This window comes from Psammomys obesus, unplaced genomic scaffold (genome assembly GCF_907164565.1).
Source record: "Psammomys obesus unplaced genomic scaffold, mPsaObe1.curated_primary_1811, whole genome shotgun sequence".
Lineage (NCBI taxonomy): Eukaryota > Metazoa > Chordata > Mammalia > Rodentia > Muridae > Psammomys > Psammomys obesus.
The window spans coordinates 1680753-1690162 of NW_026590707.1; the positions used below are offsets into that span (position 1 = coordinate 1680753).

General features: G+C 41.1%; 1 pseudogene; it reads right to left on the reverse strand.

The window, feature by feature from the left end:
* Positions 1-2410: 2410 nt before the first annotated feature.
* Positions 2411-3399, reverse strand: LOC129678043 (60S ribosomal protein L10-like; annotated as a pseudogene).
* Positions 3400-9410: the final 6011 nt, after the last annotated feature.

Consider the following 9410-nt stretch of genomic DNA (forward strand, 5'->3'; position numbering starts at 1 on the left):
CTGCATTCCAGCCAGATCACACTGACCTAAAAGGTCTCTGGATGTGATCAAAGCAGCCATGTTGCTGGTTAAAATTCCTCTACAAAGGGGATGTCTTCAAAAGGTGAATTGAGAAGGACAATTTCTACAATGCATCCAGTTTCAAGATATTTGATCCCATTGTGAACTTCAAAATTGTGAACTGTGAAACGCTGTTTCTTGTTTGGTGTGGTTGAGCCCTATCCCATACCTTTAATCCAAGAACTTTCTGTTTATTGTAAGTAGGTGACTATGGTGTGGTTCACCCAGCCCTAGCACATACCTTTAGTCCAATAGCTTTCTCTACACAGAATTTAATAAACTTAACCCTAGGTTAAGAGGCAAAGCAAGAAAGCAGCTGACAAGGATTAAAAAGTAAGAGGGACTTTGAGTTGAGGGGTATTGAAGATAGTGTAGAAAAGAAGGGGGTTTTGAGCTGGCTCTTTGAGGCCTTAGCTCTTTGGCTTTAGCTTAGGTCTTGGGTTTTTTGACCCTTTCCTCCTGGACTGTCAGCTGAGCTAGTGAGCCTTTTGGTTTTTTTTTTCCATCTGGATCTGAGCTGAGAAAAACGTGAGGGGAATGATTTTTAATAAGCCAGTCTGATTCCATAACAGGCTTCAAAATTGGCATCATACTGAACGGGACTGAGTTTTTATTTCTCAGAGCACAGAACTACAGTCCATGGAAATAAGATACAATAACTAAATAATGAACCTGAAAATTAGGAAAAACAATTTAGTAACCACCTTAAAAAGTCCTTGAGCACTTGACCAATCAAATGAAAGGTTGGCTAGAAATGCTTTGTTTAGCTAGTCAAAATGGTATTGTTACCTGAGCACTTTTTGTTAGCACTCTTTGTTACCTGGGCACTCCATGTAGTTTCCCAACTGCAGAAACAATCCTGAGTCCCCATGTATCCGCTAGATCAGCACAAACCAATCAATGAAAAGATTATCCAATCACACTAAGGAAATCTCCTGTCTTTAAATTGAGCTTGCCTGTTCACTTCAGGGTCGGCATTCTATGGAATGGTGGCCCCTGCATGCTGGAAATTTCTGTAGAATAAAGGTTCTTTGCTTTTGCATACTACCTGAGTCTGAGGTCTTCCTTCAGTGATTCCAGGACCTAACAGAAGGTCAGCTGGGTGCTTTCTCTGCCTCACTGAGCTAGCATGTTTTCACCGCAGCATCTGGCTCCTGAGTTGTTTTTTTTTTTAATTTTTATTTATTTGTTATTTATTACAATTTATTCACTTTGTATCCTGGCTGCAGCCCCTCCCTTGTCTCCTCCCAGTTCTACCCTCCCTCTCTCTTCTTCCCCTATGCCTCTCCCCTTCTATCTGACCCTAGTCTATCAGGTCTCATCAGGACTGGCTGTATCTTCTTCCTCTGTGGCCTGGCAAGGCTGTATCCCCTACAGGGAGGTGATTAAAGAGCCAGCCACTGAGTCCAAGTCAGAAACAACCCCCGCTCCCCTTACTAGGGAACCCACTTAAAGACTGAGCTGCCTATGGGCTACATCTGAGCAGGGAGTCTAGGTCCTCTCCATGCATGGTCTTTGGTTAGTGGCTCCTGAGTCTTTATTGGTAAAACAGAACAGTTTGGATTTTCATTCTTTTATAACAACAACATCCTTTTTTGAAAGATAATTTTTCTAAGCATTTGCTCTCTCAGGATAAGAGATTCCACCAGCTGAAGTGTGCAGGACTACAAACATGAGATTAAGCATCCTTAACTATGTTACTAATATTTTAACTCATTTTACTTCTACATAACTATACAATTCCTTAGGAAGGAATAGTTACCTAAGTCTTCATTAGCACAAGAAATAAGTTGACTGTATTAGAAGTATATGAAAGGCAATAAGTGTGTAACATGTTTTTTTTTCCTCCTTCACTGGGATTACATCTTATATTTTCATATGCTATTGAAATATTGATACTTGTCATTATCATTATTACTCTGTTGTTATTATTATTTAATTAAATCTATTTCTTTCCAACCTTCTACTCCTAAAGTAGATAGCTTCACCAAAGAACTTTTTAAGAGCTGGTAAATGTAAAAAATAAATGGATGTTTTTTTTCATGACACCAATGTGTGTAAACTATAATCATAGTTTTGGGAGACCTGCTGTTCATACTGGGTTTCCATCAAATTAAGACTTCTAGGACATGTTCTTTCGGTTGCTGGTCACTGTGACCAAGTGGTCTGCAGTTGGACTGAGGTGCATAGAAATAATGACCTTTGTGGCTGAGATGGAGGTGGCCTGGAAAGACGTGGGCAATACATGTCACCAGATTTTTCTTTCTTTCTTTTTTTTTTTTTCAGACTGGATCTGAGACTTATTATTGAACATGATTTGGTAGGGTACAGGAGAGAACTGAGGAAGCCTTCAGGAATGCAGGGCTCTCCATTTGTCCAGGGGACCATGACTGGGGATATATTTGATCCCACAGCCATCAGGAATAAGCCGCTTCTCAACAACCATGTCTTCAAATTCATCCGCATTAAACTTGGTGACGCCCCACTTCTCTGAGATGTGGGTCTTCTGGCGGCCAGAAAATTTGAACTTGGCTCTACGCAGAGTCCTAGCCAGATGCTCCATACTTTGCAGCTCGGTGTGGATGGACATGATGACCTGGCCAGTGTGAACCCTGGCCACTGTGCCCTGGGGCTTCCCAAAGGTACCACACATACTTATCAGGAGCCTGTTGGCCCCAGCACAGGATGTCTTGTTGATTTGGACGACATGGAAAGGATGGAGCCTGCCTTGAATATGAAAGCCATCCTTGCCACAACTCTATGCCATGTATTTGTCGGCACAAATATGGGCAGCCTCCAGTGCTTCAGAAGAGGGTTGTTCATATTCATTTGATACCATGTGGGCACAAAGTGGGAATTCATCAACTTTTGCCTTCTTCCACCCCAAGTCAAAGATGCGGATCTTAGCGTCAGGACAGGAACACCCAGCAGAAGTGAGACTTTGGGTATTGCTTGTTCTTTTTTCCCCCAGCATTTATTTTTATTTATTACAATTTATTAACTTTGTATCCCAGCTGTAGCCCCATCCTTCCTCCCCTTCCAATCCTAACCTCCCTCCCTCATATCCTCCCATGCCCCTCAACCAGTCCACTGCTAGGGAAGGTCCTCCTCCCCTTTCATCTGACCCTAGCTTATCAGGGCTCATCAGGACTGGCTGCATTTTCTTCCTCTGTGGCCTGGTAAGGCTGCTCCCACCTCAGGGGGAGGTGATCAAAGAGCCAGACACTGAGTTCATGTCAGAGACAGTCCTTGTTCCCATTACTAGGCAACCCACTTGGAGACTGAGCTGTATGGCTTGTTCTTACAATACCGGTAACACTGGTCAGGGCAGTGGCCCATGACGGCAGAAGGAACATGGGTGGCATTAGTGCGCCAGAGGAAAAGAGACAGATTCTGCTTTCTAAACAGAGGGTGCTGGATCTCTGTCTTGGACTAGAGGTTCTGTGGCCACACCTGGAAAACCCAAGGACATGAAAAGGCTTTCTTCTGTTCAACAGAAATTTCATCATGGATTCTTGCCTCATAGCCCCCTCTGGAGCTTATCGCTTGTGGTGAAGGAGTGCCAAGATGATGATTTGAAGCTGTATTCTCATGCAGTGAAACTTCTCACTCAGTTTGGGTTGAAGGAAGAAGAGACTGCACATGGCAACAACATTGATGAGGAGGCTGTTTCTGCTGTCATTTATTGTGGGCAGAATCACCTCAAAGACACATCGACTTCGGCTTCTCAAGAAGCAAAGCCTACTGGCTAGGGGACGACCATTTTAATTGTGCTTCTTTAGGAATGTGGCTCCGCAGCCTTTTGCCTGCATCTCTGCCTTCGTGAATGTGTATGACATTTCTGAAGCATCGTAGATGCTTAGAGACATCATTACTATACATCCTGTGTATACTTAGCATTGAAGGAATTAACATGAAACAGGCACCCAAGTCAAGCAGAGCTACAGCAAGACAAAGTTTATAAGCAGTGTTGGAGAGCCAAGGAAGGACTTTTTGTTCTGCTAAATTAGGAGTTGAGGGCTTAGGATCATGACCAAATCATTGGTCCTAAAAAGTGAACTTTTGGGGAGTGCACATTTCAAGGCTGAAGTGTACAGCATACACGTCATCTTTCCAGTGGAAATGTGACATTGCGTGGATTCGGTGTGTCTATGGCGAAGCCGACAGATGATGGCGACCCAAGTGTAGGCATTGCTGACGTCCTTGGCCTGGAATAAGGATGTTTAGGCACCTAGCGCTTGGTGTCTATGGTCTGTAAGATAAACAACATTCTAGAATAAGGAAGCTACTGCGCCTTAGTGCATGTGAGTAGCAGGGTGTGTGAGTGTTCAATGAGACACATTCTGTATCTAGAAAGTCTAAAACTTCCGCTTCGGAAAAGAACTGTGCTCGGGATATTGGTTGGGATAATCTATACTGCATTAAAAATCAGATCCCAGCTGGGTGGTGGTAACGTGACTTTAATCTCAGCACTCAGGAGGTGGAGGCAGGAGGCTCTCTGAGTTTAAGGCCAGCCTGGTCTACAGAGAGAGTTCCAGCACAGACCCAGAGAAATCCTGTCTCAAGAAACAATCAGCTCCCTGCACTAGTGACTGGTTAACAGTTGCAGGGAATCTCCAAACAATCCACTAGTTTCACTCCCCAGACTTGGAAATTCTGTGTTATCAGACAAAATAAAATCTTCTCTTCTTTTGCACTTAAAACTACAATCAATCCCAGCACTCAGGAGGCAGGTGGATCCCTGTGAGTTCAAGGCCATCCTGGTCTATATAGTAAATTCCAGCCTGGGCTATAGAGAACTACAGTCCAAACTATTAAAAGGTGGCTGTTTTTCAAAACATTTCACCATAACTACAGATTTTTAGCATAAAATAAATGTTCAAGGTTGGCAGCCTCATCTATTAACTGGTCTTAAAGAACATGCAGTTTCATCTTGCAGAGAAACTGTATTTATGCTTGGCAATTCAACTGCTACAGAATATCTGGTTCTACCCTTTAAGCCATAATTTGCAAACAGCTTATCTTATATTGCTACTGGTACTAAATTCTTGTTTTATAGCTATGTTGCTTTTATTCAAATAGTGTTGATAAATAAATGAGAATGTACAGATGGGTTCGTTCCCACAGCAGTAAGACACAGGTACATATTTAAATGTGGTTTATAAATCTGAATCTGTATTTTTTTGTACTAATTGTGACAAATATTTCAGAAGAAAAATCTGCTTTTTAAAGAACATTTAAACTTTTTTTTTTTTTTTTTTTTGGAATTTAAAGAGATTATCGAAGAACGTTTGAGGAATAAAACATTCTAGAGTAGGAAAAACAAGATCAACCTCTCCAGTATCATCTATTTAGTCTTTTCCTAACTTCTGGTTTGTTTATATCTATTTTCATTTATTTATTCCCTACAGAGTCTCACTATGTCTCCCAGGCTGGCCTCAGACTCAAGATCTTTTCTGCTTACCTCCAAGTGCTGGATTGCCACCCTCTGTCACCAGCTCTTGTCCACACATTGAATGGATGTTTTGTGGATGTGAATGACCAGGGCTGCGTGGACCTTTTCCCCATCCTGAAGGAGGCCACACAGAGAAAGAAGCTGTGGCCCCAGCTGTTCTAGTGGAAGATGGCCTGCAGACACTGCTGCATTCTGCTGAGCAGGTTCAGTCTCTCCCTGCTCGCCTGAGGCCAGTGTCAGTTCCATTCCACCATGAGTGGGACATATGATATATAGAATAATTGTTCATTTCCATGTGCTGTGAAAAGGGGTTTAGGAGGACAAAGCCACCTCCCTCCCTACCTCCCGCCCTCCCTCCTTCCCTTTCTCTCTGAATATCTTGCCCTCTGAGAAGCTGCAGAATTTTGACCCACTTCACATCCGCCTCCTGCCTCTGGTTTTGAAATCTGCAGACGGATGGCTTGCTTGCTTGTTAGCATGAAAGGCTTGCTCTAGGTCTGTGCTTGTTAGTAAAGAACCAACAAGCATTTGCGGTCCAAAGGTAATCACAGAATGGAATCACTTCCAGATGGCAAACCCCACTCCTGATGGTGAAAGCAGGCTTTGCAGTCGCAGTGGGCAGGTATTCCATGGCTCTCGCCCAGTCCTATTAGGGTTTCGAATGTGCACATGTGTTCCTGTCCTCTTTTCCTCTCACTTCCTCTCCGTCTTTTCTCTTCTTCTGTCACCTCTTACTTTGCTCAGCTTGGATCAATTTCAATCAGAAGAGTAAAATCAAAGCTGTATAAAACTTAGGCTCAATTCTCCCATAAGTATCTGAGCTTCTGTTATACTGGGTTCTATTACATGATGACAGTTCTGTTAGGGCTGCAGCCACCAAGGACAGAATTAACTCTTCCAGCTGTAAACTCATGCAGCTTCACAAAGTTTGTCCCAGACAAAGTACAACCATGAAGAATACTTTTCTCTGGGAAGCTGGTAAAGCCATGCCAGAGAGTTGAAAGGAAGGATTGCTGCCCATATGAGAATGGGCATAGAGGTCAGCTGAACAGAGCAGAAATCCACACTGATAGGCTATGTGGGTCCTGCAATGGCAGAAGCGGCGATGTTTCCAATCCCTACATGCTGAGGGGCGTCTCGCCAGCATTTCCCATGGAGTGTTTGAAAAAAGGATATAGAAAGGAAGAAAGCAAGGGTAAGAAAAGGACACAGCACTAGAAAGCTATCTAGAGTTATTTAATCACAGTGTTAAGGGATGAGAAAGAAAAAAATCAGGAAGACTTTTAAAGAAGAATTCACATGTAGACACAATCATTTTCTCCCTTTTAAAAGTGACTGGCATGAAATTGAACTTTAGTTCCCATCTCAGCTTAACTCTAGAAGTTCCTCGGTGATGGAATCTTTTTATGGCTTCCCTAATGAGTCTTCTTCACTAGGCCTCCACCAAAGCTCCTGTGGGCATTCATAAAGACGAGCATCTCTGTGATCTGACCACATGTAAATGGATAGGGCTCAGCAAGACATTTACGTTCAGTCAATAAAAGGACTCTCATTTTAAAATGTTTGCATTTATTTGGTTTATGTGCTGTGAGTATACTTATCAAATTATTATTTCCATTGTGGATAACTTATGTACCTTTAACGTAACACAACTGTATATCTTCTTAGAAAATATACCATATAGGTTTTTTTCCTTCATATTCAATCATTTATTCCCAGATGTTTATAGCCACAAGGTCCAAGAACTCCATAAAACTTAAGAAAACAGCAGATTGAAAATATCTACCCACAACCCATAAAAGAATGTGCATAATAAAAATGTTCCCACATGCCACGACAATCTTTCCTCCAACACAGATCTTCAAAATGTTTCAAAATGACTTTCCAATGGTGCAGTGTGTGTACAAACCCAAATCTTGTATTTTCTTGTCACTGAGACCTGAGTTCAAGAGAAAACTAAGAAACTCATGCATTCAACTCCTTTTGGAGGATTTTCTTTAAAATTAATCAAGGAAATAGTTATTGCTTTATTTGGAGGAAAATATATTTTTTTTAATATATGTGCATGGATGAGCCCAAAGTGATTTCTCCTAATGGTCAAACTTTAACCATTCTCATAATATCTAAGCTGCTAATACCTCCCCAACTACTTACTGAGACGGAGTGACTTTCTACCTTTTTATTTGTTTTAAAAATATAGAAATTATTTTATAGCAGCCTTCCAAACAGCCACTCACCTGTATAATAGCACACTAGACAAATGGCAAGATCTGTAGTTCATTCGCTTCTTGGTTCCTATTAGACAGAGAGGCATCCAAAATACAGATCAGCACAGCACAGTCACGTGCACAGATGGGCCCCATCCACTGCCGAGAAGAGAAACGGGAGAAGGAGGAGCGGAGATGATAGGAACATGTCTGCAGTGACACAGAGAGGAAAGTTCAACACATGGACATGTCTACCAGCTGCGGCAGTTTCCTAACTAGATACGAGAATGGCAGGGAGGTAAGAAAGACAAAGAAACTGTATCTACATTATGGAGTAAAGCAGGAACACAAAGAGTTGGAACATGAACAAAACGTGTGGTAGAAACCAAAAGAATTCGGAGTAAAAATGTGGGGTCATTAGACTTTTTATCTTAATAATCACTTTAGGTCAAGTTTCTTCATCTATGAAACTGAGACGACTCTTGATTTGATTGGTTACTGAAGAGACCAAACGATCTAAGAGGCTTTGCAAGTTGTAAAGCACTGTGCACATCTGCCCTAACACAGGGCATGGAGCTGTGTAAAGAGTCAGACAGCTGATGAAAAGAAAACACCCTGGGACCCAGTCTCACTCTTATTTATGCCTACCACATGCTTAAATAATGACTTCCATCTTGTTTGCTTGTCTGTTAAATGGAGATTACAGTGTTTGTCTTATGTGGTTGTTGCATGATCAAATGAGAGGCTATACACAGGAGATCTGTAAAGCCTGAGGTGCTATTCAACTCGAGGCTTTGTCACACTTTGGTGAAACGCAACACATGTTCATTTATTCACTCACTCATTCAACAGTTATTCTTTGAGCATTAAACTATACCAGGCTCTGCCAAGTCATAGGAGTATTACAGTAAGACAGACCCAAACATGTCACTGCTGAAAGTACAATAAACCACACCAACGAATTATTTACGAAACAAACTAGGCAGACACACTTTCGGAATTGCCTTCTAGCATGCTTATTCTTTCACACATGCCCTAAAAGGTAAGAAACTTAGTATAAAAGTGACTAGATAACAAATCATAAATGGTTCAAATTTAGATCATAGAAATATCACCCAAAGATCTGTGCCTCTATTTTTTTTTAATAAAACCTACTTCAGGTGACATCTCTTACGATGTTGCAGTAGGTACCTTTACTCTGAATTTAGTAGATTAAAAGACCACTGTAGTAGTCAACATTACAGTCGACTTTATATCTTCAGTAAGCCCATGGCTTAAAGAAGAGAGGGAAAGAAATATTAAGATACATTTAAGATGCAGCCACCAAATAATGTGTGTATTTTTTTTGTGAAACAACGATTTCTAACAGATACTTTCTAAAAAATCATGGAAATTCAAATATTGCCTGAATTTTAGAAGATACTAAGAGAATTTTGGTTAGGTAAAATTTGGCTCAAATCTTTAGCATATGTAAGAATGGACTGTATCACTGATTGCTTCAAGATCAACTAAAAAAAGATAATGGTAAATTATATAACAGAAGACAAAGTCGAAGTTCCCCACAGAAGTATGAATCTATAGTTGTATATTACAGTCTCATCTTAAACAAAGTGTAATCAAAATTTTCCTCTGATACATAAGATAATGTATAAAATTTTTGGAAGGGAAATAGTTTTCCTAGTTACATG